Source organism: Ruditapes philippinarum, unplaced genomic scaffold (genome assembly GCF_026571515.1).
Source record: "Ruditapes philippinarum isolate M1 unplaced genomic scaffold, ASM2657151v2 ctg175_1_1_1_1, whole genome shotgun sequence".
NCBI classification, from domain to species: domain Eukaryota; kingdom Metazoa; phylum Mollusca; class Bivalvia; order Venerida; family Veneridae; genus Ruditapes; species Ruditapes philippinarum.
Genome location: NW_026863915.1, coordinates 29,776 through 44,764, shown reverse-complemented (window position 1 = coordinate 44,764; position 14,989 = coordinate 29,776).

Sequence of the window (14,989 nt, the reverse complement as noted above, 5' to 3'; positions counted from 1 at the left end):
AACCTAGACTAAAATAAATCAGATTTCAGAATTGAAATTTATAGAGACAATAAACTTCTGTTTTTTTAAACTTACAAGACCTAGACATATTTTTGCAATAAGTTATTTAATTTTCATTTTTTTATCAGTAAACTATCATTTAGTGTCATAATATAAAAGTTTGTCAGTTAATTCTTAAACATGGTAAAAGATACATGTGTTAGAAAGTATTTTTGTCCAATAGAATTGCAGTATTTCAAATTTAATTTGTAATACTCTTGGTACAGTCTTTTGACCAATATAATTTAGTAAATGCTTATTAATGACATTTACACAATGTTTAAACAGTTGATTAACTAGAATATTTCATTGTCTGTTTACCAAAGTTAATGTGCAAAAATTCCTCTGAAATACTGTTATCCTGTTGGACAAAAATAATTTCAAACGTTAAATTTTGTAAAAGCTTATTATAATGAACACTAACCTATACACATACTCATTACATACAGGTTTATCTGATTTTAAAACAAAATGAATTGTGTTCTTATAAAAAAAATGTCTTAATTTTAAGTATGTATTGGTTGTAAAACAAATTTTGTCTTGTAAAGTAAATTAGTAATAGGGTTACTGCATGTAATGTTTACAATGCATTATACGGGTAATTGTACATAAATGGAAGTTTACATTGGTGATGATGTACATTAAAGATAATGGATGCTGATGGAGGCCTTTTAGAACTGTTTTATAGTTCCATGTCTTTATAATGTTGATAGGTTTGAAGAATTTTCTCTTTTAAAAAATTAAACACTGAAGTTGAAGGTCAAATTTTGTGCTACATTACAACTACATGTATATTTCTTTTATTCTGTTTTGATATAAGTTTTTGTTTTCATTGTGAAAAGGAATAACCGTAGAAGTCATTATTTTATATTGGTTTTTAATTTTATGCAATGGACAACATTTTCATGGAATAAATTGGGAAATGATTACTCAGTATATTGGATTTTTTTTGTAGTGGAGGGGATAGTTGCCAACTTGTCCTTCAAACTGTCCTTCCAGCCCTGCATCACACTTAAAGTTGCATCACTTTTGTAAACTGTTGGATATTTAGTGTTCTTGGTTCCATTAATGGCTACCCTTGGAATAGGTTTCAGATCGATTAGATCAGGCACTCAAGGTCACTGAGTCTAAAAATAGATCTTCCTATTTATCAGAGCAACATGGGTGTCTGTTTTGTATGTTCTTGTTCTAATGTGTTGTGGGTACATCATGTTTGTGTTGAAATTTTAAAAGGAAAACATAATTTGTAATTGTTACTATGTTTTTTGTTGAGGTACATGTTTTTGTGTAATATATGTGTTTTTGTTTTGTTACTGTTTTGTTTTTGTATTTATTGCATAAAATGCGGATTCACGTAATAATGATGTTTTGCTTATTTTACTATAATAAACGGCGCACTAACACACATAGGTTTGTTTTAACTACTGATTTGTCCATTGTATATAATTTACATTTTATAAAGTTGGTTTTTATTTAACAATGATCATACTTAATCCATAACCAGCTGAACGTTTGTAATATCTTTGCCAAGCTTTCAACTTGGAACTTTCCATTCCACGTTTAAAGGCCCATTTAGCCTCAGAAATGCTATCATTTGTATTTTTCATAAGTTTTTCATATTGATGTCCTGTTAAAGTTATGAAAAAGTTATTCACTGGCCATATAGCTGTGCTATCTTTGGCTTCTTTTGCGTTTTTAGCAATTAGTGAAGTTATAGTGATTAAGTATTTTGTATGGAAGTCAAAATATTATTTTGTTTACAGTTTGCTACTTGTATGACAAGTTATTTCACATTCAGTACTATTTTTTTCATGTAACAAGCATTGTGCATGTTATGAAATTACATTATTACAACATTATAAAACACATAGTCCTATTTGTCCTTCCTGAAAAAGGAAAAATTTATTAATTTCTGAGGCATGATGTACCTTTTAATGGATTTCATTATAAAATTAAAAAAAAACTATTAACTAAGAAAGCCTGCTCAGATTCCATGGATGTGCAGGCTAGCCTAGCTCTATACTGGTTGGAAAGGCTCTAGCAGGTTAGGGGTTAAGATATCATTAAATACTAACTTCAACACATGTTTTATGTTTTTAGCTCGACTATTCGATAAGAATAAGTAGAGCTATTGCAGTCACCCGAGCGTCGGCGTCGGCGTAACCACTTATGTTAAAGTTTTTGTAATAGTTCAAATATTTTCAAAGTCCATAGACATATGGCTTTGAAACTTTGCACACTTGTTCACCATCATGACCCCAACCTGTAGACAGGAGGAGGTAACTCTATCAAGCATTTTGACAGAATTATGCCCCTTTTTCGACTTAGAATTTACGTTAAAGTTTTTGTAATAGTTCAAATATTTTTCAAAGTCCATTGACATATGGCTTTGAAAACTTTGCACACTTGTTCAACATCATGACCCCAACCTGTAAACAGGAGGAGGTAACTCTATCAAGCATTTTGACAGAATTATGCCCTTTTTCGACTTAGAATTTACGTTAAAGTTTTTGTAATAGTTCAAATATTTTCAAAGTCCATTGACATATGGCTTTGAAACTTTGCACACTTGTTCACCATCATGACCCCAACCTGGAAACAGGTGGAGGTAACTCTATCAAGCATTTTAATAGAATTATGCCCCTTTTTCGACTTAGAATTTACGTTAAAGTTTTTGTAATAGTTCAAATATTTTCAAAGTCCATTGACATATGGCTTTGAAACTTTGCACACTTGTTCACCATCATGACCCCAACCTGTAAACAGGAGGAGATAACTCTATCAAGCATTTTGACAGTATTATACCCCTTTTTCGACTTAGAATTTACGTTAAAGTTTTTGTAATAGTTCAAATATTTTCAAAGTCCATTGACATATGGCTTTAAAACTTTGCACACTTGTTCACCATCATGACCCCAACCTGTAAACAGGAGGAGGTAACTCTATCAAGCATTTTTTTTACTATCAAGCACTTAGAATAGTCGAGCGTTGCTGTCCTACCGACAGCTCTTTTTATTTTGCAAATCATTCAACAGATTCAGAAATTTAATACATTTTGTACAATTTTATACAGAAAGGAAAAATAAATTATTAATTTCTTTTGTTGAAAGTTTCGAGGAGGAAATTTTTTATTGTCCATGATGTATGAAACAAGCCTTGACCATTAAATAAGATAGAATATATGTGTTCTTCTTGTAACTTGGCTGGTTTTATCAGAGACATAAGAGTTTGAATCTTTCTGTGGTTGAATATTGAAACATTGTTTAATGAATTTTATACTACATTTTTTTGTTATGTATATGTGAATTTAAATTGACATATGATGATTTGAAATAAAAGAATACTGAATTAATCTTGTTGATTATTATGTTGCAAATGTTGCTGGCTGCGTCAGTCCAAACCCTGTCAAGGACAAGCCGTTGATTCCTTGAACAAGAAACTACACTTATTATTCACTCTTATCCAGTTAGGAATTGCAAAAAAATTGTTTTTGCTGGCAGATTTTTGTGCCCCCCACTTTAGGGGGTGCAATTAGATTTACCTGTACGTCCTTCCGTTCTCATTTGTAGCTCAAAAAGTATTTGACCTAGAGTCATGAAACCTTACAGGAATGTTGCTCAGCATGTAAAGTTGTGCACCTGGGTATTTTCGTCTGGATTCATTTTGTATTTTAGAGTTATTGCCCTTGACTTAGTTAAAATTCACAATTTTTAACTTGTGTCGCACGTAACTGAAAAAGTATTTGACCTAGGGTTATGAAATTTTACATGAATGTTGATCAGCATGTGAAGTTGTGCACCTGGGGTTTTGCCTGACGATTATTTTGTTTTGTCAGAGTTATTGCCCTTGACTTGTTAAAATTTTGCAATTTTCAACTTGTTTCGCACATAACTCAAAAAGTATTTGACCTAGGGTTATGAAATTTTACATGAATGTTGATCAGCATGTGTAATTGTGCTCTGGGTATTTTCGTGTGGATTAATTTAGTAGTTGTAGAGTTATTGCCCTTGACTTAGTAAAAATTTGCAATTTTCAACTTGTGTGGTGCGTAGCAGAAATGTTGATCAGCATGTGAAGTTGTGCACCTGGTGGCACATGTAGCCCAAATAATATTTGACGTAGAGTCATAAAATTGACAAAACAGTGGAGTGAAGGGGCACCTGTGTCATATGGACACATTTCTAGTTAAATTTTAAGTTCTCCCCGTGATCTTTGCAAGATTTTCAAATTATATATTTTAGGCTTTTGGTCCGCCGTGGAGTTTCTTTAATTTTAAGCATCTGTCATATCCTTGCAACGGCTATAGATATAGATATACCCATTGTTTTAATTTGGTTAATGAAAATTCAAACCTTGGCAAGTTCATTACATATTCCCAGCTGAGTTAGATTTCTTACCGTTTTTGTCTTGGCACATTATGGTTAATCCCCCGATTAATTTTACTTGGCACTCCTTACACTATGCTCCCTAATTCTGTAAAAATAAAAAGATTTTATCCCAAAAATATCAGTGGAGTATAGAAATACATGTCAAATAACCTCTCAAATCAATGAAGTCAACAAATAATGCATTTGATTTCTTATAATTAATTACCTTTTAAAAGACTGCGCTAAAACTGAAGTGTCCTCAAAGTTTTGACCGTATCGGAAATACAATATTTGTTTCACTTGATTGATAAAACAAGCTTTTGGTAAATTTTACACAAAGAAAAACAGCTTATTTTAAAAATTACAAACATCACGAAATTATGAAAATAAATCTGTAGATATATTCTATGATTAAAAATATTGAAGACAAATTTTCAATCATACTTTTTGTAATCATTGTGACATAGATCTTTAGTACACATTCGCATCTGATACAAAATGAGACTAGAATCTGAAGGGTACTTTTATAGTTGTAGGCAAGTATTTCGTAATTTGAAAAGATAAATAAAATCACACATTATCACGACCAAATAAAATGAAATAGGATAAAAAAAACTTTGAATCAAGTAATAGGAGAAGCATTTTTTGAAAAAAAACAACAAAAAAACAACACATTCTATGGTGTATCGTGTATACATTTTTAGCAAAAGGTATTTTTTTATATAGTAAATGCTTGTTTATAGCTGTAAGCAAACGTTTCGTAATTTGAAAAAAAATCACACTTTATCACGACCAAATACAAAGAGATTGGAGGAAAAACTTTTAATGAAGTAATACGAGAGGCCTTTTTGAAACCGAATACATTTTATATATACGAGTATACTAGCTAAAGCTCTAAGCTCACATTTATACAATAATATCTGTTTTAAGTTGCTAATGATTCTCTCGATTCCGTTTACGTGATTTCATTTTATACAAATCATCTATAGCAATAAATGAAAGATAATAATAATGATAGTAATAAAAAATAAATAACCAACTAATAAAATGAGAAGCCGATGACTGAATTTAACATAAGAATGTACGTTGAAGGGTAGTTGTTAGATAGCCTAGTATGTACTTCTGATTATATGTACGGAAACGTATAGCGACCACCCCTATATTGACATTTTTTATAGTTTTATAGTATGTTTGTTATATGTAAATATGATTTGAGGAAAAAATACATATTTAAAAAGATGTAAGTGTTTTTTTTTTCATTTTGTCAGAAAGTCAAAAGTAGTTTATCTTGCATTATAAGATAAAAAAAACGTACGATAGATTACGAAAAAATAGGTATTTTATATGTTTATTGTTTCCTTTACCAAATACAAATGTCTTGACTTTTCTCGTGTAACACATCATATAAGACGAAATATCGCTTGCGCTTTGGGATCTCTGTTTCTTTTTTAACATCAACTGGTCGAATATTCCTTTTTATATAATATTTATCATGTACCATCCTCTGTACATACATACAAAATGGTAAATTTATCAGAAGTTATCGTTTTAAGCTATATATATTATATATCTTACAAAAATATAATGTTTTCTATGATAAGTAATTTACATCAGGTACTACTTCACTAGCATATCTTATGCTTATTGATAACTAACGGAATTTGTCATTTTTATATAATCTTTATCTTGTAACACTATCTGAAGCACAATTCTTTAAACATTCCTTAATCTTTGATATACAGAAAGCCTCATACAGATGGTTCATATATAATCTTTAAAAAAGCTTTGTATTGTGCGGGATTTTTCTGTCCTCATTTTCAAATATAAATTGTAAAATATGTTATATTATATTTTATAATAATAGAGGTATGCGAATAAAAAACCTCAAATATATATAACTAAAACATATAAATGAACAGAAAAATGTCACATTAATTTTAATCCAACATTATTCACAGCAGATTGAGTAAATGATATCTATTCAGGATCAAATGACAATGTAAATATTGGTCAAATATATACCGTGTGTTAAATAAATTGTCTTTAATTCTGTTTTTACCAACCTGCAGGGGCGATAGATATTACTCGATAAATATTTCAGATCAATTAAGTTTGTAAAAATTGGTTAGGTATATAATATATATTAAATAAATTGTCAAAAATTCTGTTTTAACTAACATGTAGGGGTGGTCGCTATACGTTTCCGTAAATATGTTCACTTGAAAGTTGTTTATTTGATTAATAATTTTATAAAAGGACTCAATGGCGTTCTACACTGTAATATAAACTTATATAAAATCGACAGCAATACAATTTTATATAACAAACGATATATTCTTTACACAGGCATTTAATAAATACATAAATGAAATGCAAGTTTGTGAAAGTAAAACTGATTAGGTAAATTGCTACTATAAAACATAAAGCAAATCTTAATTTGAAAACTCAAAATAAAATAAAGATGAAAAAGCTGGTTGTCCTCCCTCCCTATTACAAAAAGAAAATGTAGGAAGACACATAACTACCATAGAATTGCTACCGTTGCTATATACACAAAATACAGGCACATTTCCACTAAATCATATTCATGACGATGTCACTACATTCACAATGAAAACCCCATACACAACAAGGCGTATACGTATTCATGGCAATTCATCTTAAAATGAAAACAGGAAGTCTAAGTCCATGTACATTTGCCTTCTACCTTTATAATACTTTGGAGCAAAATGTGTACCAAATGTATTTCAAAGCACATTTAAATGATGTGTAAAGCAAAGAACGTAACGCAATTAGTTCTCTAGAGATGACAAAATGATATTTTCATTTTTTAAATTGTTTTCAATAATGCCAGCATGAAATCCTATTTAAAGCATTTATAATGTCACGCGAAATGATGTTAAGCCTAACATGATTCTCGTAATTGTATTAAATATGTATTTTTATCTTCCGGAAATATCACTGACATTCGTTAGTTAGTTATTCTTTTTTAGTCAATATTTTAGGTATTGAAAAATTCTATAAGCTTCAAAGTCTTCTCATGCATACTCCTGAGAGATGCAACATTCCTTTACTGTATTTATATGTTTTATATTTTCCTTCTAAAATAGAGTTTGTTTCTTTAATTTGCTAGTACATGTAGTATTTTGGAAAAAAAATACTTGAGGTTTTAATATCTTAAGAGCGACAAAATAATGTAAATTTACGAGTACCATACGCTACTTTTATGCCCTTTCTTATTTAACCATATGAATAGTTTACTCCAGAATATTTGTACTGTTTGTACAGTTTTGTCAGAGATACTCTTTTATATCCATAAAACAATTAAAGATTCGGTAAGTTTACATTGAAGCAGAATTTTTGTAGCAATGTTCTTATGTAATAAATTATATTGACAGTATTATAAAATGCTATCTTTGAATAGTACAAAAACGTTTTCGTAGGTATCTTGCCAAATTGAAATTCTTTTCGGGAAAATCCCGTTTCAAACAATTTGTGATTTCGTCTCTTATATTACACAGCCGCATTTGCTTTTGAGTAGTTACACTTTTAACAGGCATTGTTTAAAGAACAGAACAGAACAGAGTTTATTTCATAACTTGTACACACATAGGTACATCGTTATTACAAGCATTTTGAAATATAATTATAGGTCACATATTTTACAATTACACATAAAGAAAAAACAAATCAATACAATACTGAGCAATGGGATATTTAATACATACAATGTAATACATTACATATACTGACAAAACTCCATTAATCAATTATATATTCATATCTTTAAATTACTTCTGTAAATGAATACTGAAGAGTACTAAATTTAAGCGGAGAACAAACTATAACTTCGCTTTTAATCGAATTTGTTTGAGAAAATATTTATATAATATACAGAAAGTACATCAAGGTATATATAATCAAAACAGCTTCATAATACTATTGAAGATTTCTAAAGTAATCATCTGATGTTTGCCTTTTTTAAATAATAACATAAGTTTGTAAGTACTTTATGGCTTTTAGATTGTAGTAGTTCTATAAATTTGGCCATACTAGGCCTAATGTAAAAATAACGCTTAATATATTGACTACGTAGATTTTCATAAGCACTGCATTTTTAAAACAAAATGATATTCGTCTTCGAGTTCGTTAGCATTACAGAATTGACAAGTTCTTTCGTGGCGTTCTACACAGCCTCGATCATACCTTCCGGACTCAATTCTAAGTCTGTGGGAGGACACTCAAAGGCGTGTAAGAGCGCTTCTAAATGATTTACAATTAATCTTATCTAAATATAATTCATAACAGAACTGTTCTTTTACATATAAATATAGATGACTGAGCACACCATTACTAGATACATCTGCACGCCATTCTTGTAAATAACAATCAATAAGTCTTTGTTTAAAAATAGGTAAGAACTGTTTCAACAATACACTATCGGGAAAATTCCATATTTCGGCAAAACCAAGTACCGCAAGCAGTTTTTTAATTTTACATGGCCAGTTATTTGTGCCATTTTCACATTTGTCACGGGCATTTTCGTAAATGCATTTTAATATAATGTTATCCGTATTCAGTAATTTAAACCAATACTTTATTATATGTGTGTACCTAGTGATAAATAACGGACACCTCTCTAATTCCCCGTAGACCGATACGTTACTTGTACTTAATTTAACGCCCAATATCGTTTTACAGTATTTGAGATGTACACGTTCTAACTCTTTGGACTTAGTGAAGCCCCGACCGGGCAGGCATAGTTTAAAATAGATCCCACAAAAGCATCAAACAATTGAAGCGATTTCGAATGGCTAAGTTCATATTGTTTTATATTATTTAGCAGTATATTTGAGGCTTTTAAGGCCTTTCCGACTATGTACTGGTTATTTAAAACGAATGAGCCGGTATAATTAAACACCACCCCTAGGTAGTTGAAGTCATTAACTATTTCTAGAGGCACATTATTGAAATGCCAGCACTCATTACATTTTAGTCCACCCCTACGACGAAACACCACTATCTTAGTTTTAGATGTGTTAACTTGTAGGCCCAATACTGGAAGAACTCGTATAATTTGTCTTAACTGGCCTGCAAATCTTCAACAGAATGGCCAATAATTGCCATATCATCGGCGAATAGCAGTATGATAAGGCACATATCATAAATAGATAAACCTGATTTAATGGATCCTTTCAGGAAAAGTTCCAAGTCTTCAAGAAAAAGGGCAAACATTAAATCAACGAAACAAAAAGGGCAGCATTTACCTGAATTGGAGCACTGTCAAAGTTCCGTTATAACTGTTTTTTATGGTCCACAATGATCATGGTCAAAAATTTAATCTTTAAAGAAAACAACAACAACAAAAGCAAAACAAAAACAAAAACAAAAAACTACTAGTATCTTACTCGGAGAAAATAAGAGCACGGTACTCGGAGTAGATCCCTTGTTTAATAAACGTGTACCGGAACATAGTCAAAGTTCCTTTTTCGTGAACTGTTTAATAGGTCAACTATATATTAAATTCTTATATCCGGGACATTACTTCAAACGAATCGGTACTAAACCGAAGTTTGCTAATGTTTTATTCATTTACAAGGTTAGCTTTTAAAAAAGCTAGTAGCGACTCGCTTCGTAATTTCTTTCCAGGGGCGTGTTTAAATGTAAAAATGACAGTTCTGTTAGCTGAAAAGACTTCAGCGAACATCAAAATAAAAGTGACATATAAAGTTAAGGAAGCCAGTTCTCTCAGTTTAACAAAGAGGAATATGAGTATATATGAAGATGCATGTAAACAGTAAGAATGAAGTCCCTATGTCTATGCACATTTACTATATGACCTGTTGACCTTGACCAGAAAAAAATAGATAAGTAGAATTCATAAAAATGTCTCTTTATACGAAGTTAAGTTGTAATATGTTATTTAGTATTGGAATAAGTGACAGATACAAGTCAAGTCAAGTCAAGTAAATTTTATTTACAAGTCGGATACATCAACAATAAATATAAGCTCTGATGAGCTTTTTACACCGACTTCTATAATAGTTCTAAAGTAAACACAAGTTGTCAATCAATTCAGCCAGAAAAGCCGGGATCCTATTAAAAAATAGGATCCCGGAAATTGACCAGTTCAAGAATATAGTTTTCAGAAAAGCCGGGATCATATTAAAAAATAAAGAGATCCCAGGAATTGGACAGTTCAAGAATATTGTTTTCAGAAAAGCTGGGATCGTATTAAAACATATAGGGATCCCGGGATTTGACCAATTCAAGAAAATAGTCTTTGATTTTTCCAATTAATTAGGCATATAATTATAAGTATTGTGATTTTGTTAATAAATAGCTCTAAATATATCTATATCCTAAGTTAAATCAATTAAACTTTCATTACATACAATAAAAAAACTTAACGTTTAATGGCCTTTCATTACGACCATTATCAACACAAATATAGTTTATTAGTATTTTCTTCTATTATCTTATACGATCCCGGATCCCGGGCGTCCCGGATCCCGGCCAGTAAATACATACACTATATACCGGAAAGGATGAAATGACCGGAAAAAAGGAAAAAGAAAAAAATGCACAGAACCAGATGTCGTTTATGTTAATTAACCAAACGAAAACTTACTACAGAGTAAACAGGACTGGTGAAATCGCTAAATCAAAAGTCAATGTAAATATGATTTACTGAAAAGAATCCATGAAAACAAACATTTTAATCATCATTATATCTTTGCGCTCAAAACAATACTTGCTGCTTTTTAAAAATGGCGTGAAAATTGAAGGTTTTTTGACGCTATATAAGATCAAATTTGATTGGCTAAATAATTTTGGATCCTAGCCCTGATAGATAAATTTTGTAGAAAGCTGGAAGCTAAGCTTCGATTAAATTTTTGGATGGTTTCGGAGTTTTAGGTTGTTTCTCAGTAAAATCCTAACGTAATACCGGCTCGCCGTGGCGAGCCGGCATAAGAAACCAATCGGACAAAATGTGTACGATATATCTACAGATCTGTTACAATAATTAAATATGTGTTATATACATGCCTACGTTTAAAATGCAAAAAAACAACAAAAAAGACAACAACAACAGTACGTGCATTAAACGCAGGGCTCAGACATACTATTAACCACTGTTTAGATTTTCTATAGAGTTTGTTTTGAGAAAAACCCTAATAATTTACTAGTTTAAGATTTTCCAGAAAGTCAATGTGAAAATAGACAGCTTATGGTCGGGAGGAGAAAAGAAATCCAACGCTCACTAGTGCCTAACGCAGATTAATTTTTGGTTGAAATTATCATTAATTTTTGGTTGAAATGATATATTAAGTATAATTTCGTGGTAGTTTAAACATTTGAGAAGTTCACGTAAGACAGAATGCCATGTGGTTATTTACATCATTTTTTGTTTAATTTATATCAATAAATAAAATAAGAGGAATTAACACCAGAATAATTAATGACAGTGTGTTGACATGTCTTGTAGAGGCAATAACCACAATATCACGTACCTCGTTAAAAATCAGTTTGTTTTTTGTGGACTGTATTTTAAGCATTAGACAATGTTTTATTGGTAATCTTTAATATATACTTAAATATAATATCAATTTCTAAAATTACTTAATTTATCACCGAGACAGGAATGCTAACACATAATGGGCATGGAGGTTTTTAAGTCTTTTTTTTTAAGAACAAAAAATCTGCATCTAAAATGGAGGTTTCTGATGCTGTCCGTCTATCTTTTAAAAAGTCCAGACTTTAACTTGTATGCTTTCCTGAAAAAATATATGATGGCTACTGGTGCATTTCAGGATGCACTTTTAAACATAAACGTTCAAACTTGGTACATTTCCACTTCCCTGACCATTTTAGACATGCAAAGGTGTTAAATACTAACTTTTATTCGGAATTTCACATGATGTACTATCAAGACAAAGTCCTGATAATGTTTTGATATAAACTCTTATTTATATTCCTTTGTTTTATGTTAACAAACAAGTTCAAAAGTAAGGCACTAGCGGCATAAACTGGCAGTACATCACCATCGCATTCAATGGGCTATTTCTAATTTACCAGTAGATCTACTAAAGGCCTCTTTTGAAATTGCCTGAAGGTATGCAGTGTTTTGACTGACAGAGCTTATGACATGAGCCCAGTAGGGGCCCAGGCTCCAATTAACAATGATTTAGTGAATAGTATTTATATTAAGCCTGTATTTGCTAAAATATTTTACTCATTACGTTTTTTTTTTGAGAGGAAAAAATTGAACAAGCCGGGTCCTCATGGGGTTATTCCGCCTGCTAAGCCCTCTCTCCCTTCCCGGTGGCTTCGTTCCCGGGCATTTGGAGAATGCGTTCGAACATTTTATCAAAATATCAATTTACAATTTGATTTCTTGAGAAATAACATGGACATTACATTAATAGATAATATTTTCGCAAGTTAAAGAAAAGATGTTATCTTTATGGCTGTTTTCTGTCTCTTTAATCCATCTTGAAAGGTTTCATGACTTGTTATAATTATTTTCATTATTAATTAAAAACTATAGATATTTAATGGAAGGGGAAGAATACACAGCGTCGGCGACTTTAATCTAGACGTTGGATTGAAATTGAAATAAATACATGTACATTTCTTCGAAACTGCTTCTGATGGCAAGTGTTGAAGGTCGCTGAATTTCACTAACTTCTTGTCCAGAGAACGTTCGTAGCTAAAAAATGTCAGTTTTTTTTTATTATTATATGATTGTTTATAAACGCTTCCAGTGAATTTAAGTGCTTACAGACTGCAATTGATTGTCTGGGGTTTTCAGTTAACCACAGCTGGTAAGTTCAACTAATAAACACAGGATGCACCTAGACCTAACTAAATCAATTTCCAGGATTGAAATTTATAGCGACAATACATTTTGTCTTTCTTAACTTGCATAATAACTAGACATATTATTTTCACTACGGTTATTTAATTTTGATTTTTGCATCAGGAAACTATCGTTATTTACAGCATTTTATCTTATCATATTAAACTTTGTCACTAAATCATGAAACATGATAAATGACACTAGTGTTGAACAAATTATTGTTCACAGTATTTTAAATAATTTGCGTCACATTTGTTTTAATACGCTTAAAGTAATACAACTATTGCTGGACATTTGATCAATTTGCACATTGTATATGTCCTTGCTGTTACTTGACTGGCTTAGTAAGAGAGATTACAGTGCTTATACTTTAGTGATAATTCGCATGAAATATATACTATATTTTTTGTTATTTTTATGTGGATAAATGTAGACACGTAATGGAATTGAAATAAAACAGTTATTTTATCTTGTTAATCATTATGTTGTAATGTTTGCTAATGTTGCTTTTATTGTTTTATAATGCAAAACGTACTGCACGGTGGTCTTTAGCTGAAAAGTCGTTAAATGACCTTTAAAGTATTGGCGCGACATGTAAAATCCCCCCACAAAAGATTCTTTTTTTTAAAAAATTGGTAACATCACACGATTTTATTATAAAACTTTTATATATTTGTTGTTAAAATAATATCATTGTGATAATGGATCGTTTTTGATAGTTCACATCTGATACAAAATGAGATTAAAATCTGAAGCGTTTTTTTTTTTGTTTGTAGTTATAAGGATGTTGAAAACGAAAAGAAAAATCACACAAGATCAAGACCATATACAAAGATATGATCAAGTAATACGAGAGGCCTCTTTGTAAATGAATCTTCGTAGCATATCGTGACTATATTATCTTTTTGTTATTAGATTGGTATATGTATGTCTTTAGCTATATGTCTAAGTCCACATTCTACCAATGAATACCTGTTTAAAGTTACTAATGATTCATTTTCTCCCATGTGATTTTATTCAAATCGTTCTTTTTCAAATAAGTAAATCAGCTTTAATAAGAAACCGATGGCTAAATTTAACATTTTAACATATCTAGAAAATAGCCTACGTACTTTTGATACGTTCACCTGCTGCAATAAATATGCATAGCGCGGACTCATTTTCCTCAAAATCATATTCATACATGACAATGTTACTACAGTCACGATGAAAAACCCATATAAAACATGATGCACATGAGTACGATCCGTTCGCACGATAAATGTTTTGAATATTCATATTCTATCATGACAGGTCGGTGTTTTAGACTTGCAAATATTTCATTTATAAACTAAATCATTCGCACTTTAATTTTTTAAGACTGCTCTAAAGCAGACTCAGTATTTCATAATTTATTTTCGTGACAATGCAGTTGCAAATGAAAATATTTAGTCTAAGTACAAATATTTGCTTTATGTCCTTATAATATTAAGGAGGAAATGTTTACCATTGTATTTGAAATGATGTATAAGACAAACTAAGTAGTACAATGGTTTCTCTTGAGAAATAAAAACAGATTTTTTTTTAGATATTTTTAAATAATTTTAAATTGTTTTCAATAACGTGAAATCCTATTTATAATATTTCATGTCACGCGAAGTGTTGTTTATCGTAACATGGTTTTACTAATTTTATTATTATTATATTCCTAAAATATCCCTGCTATTCGTTTCCAATTTCA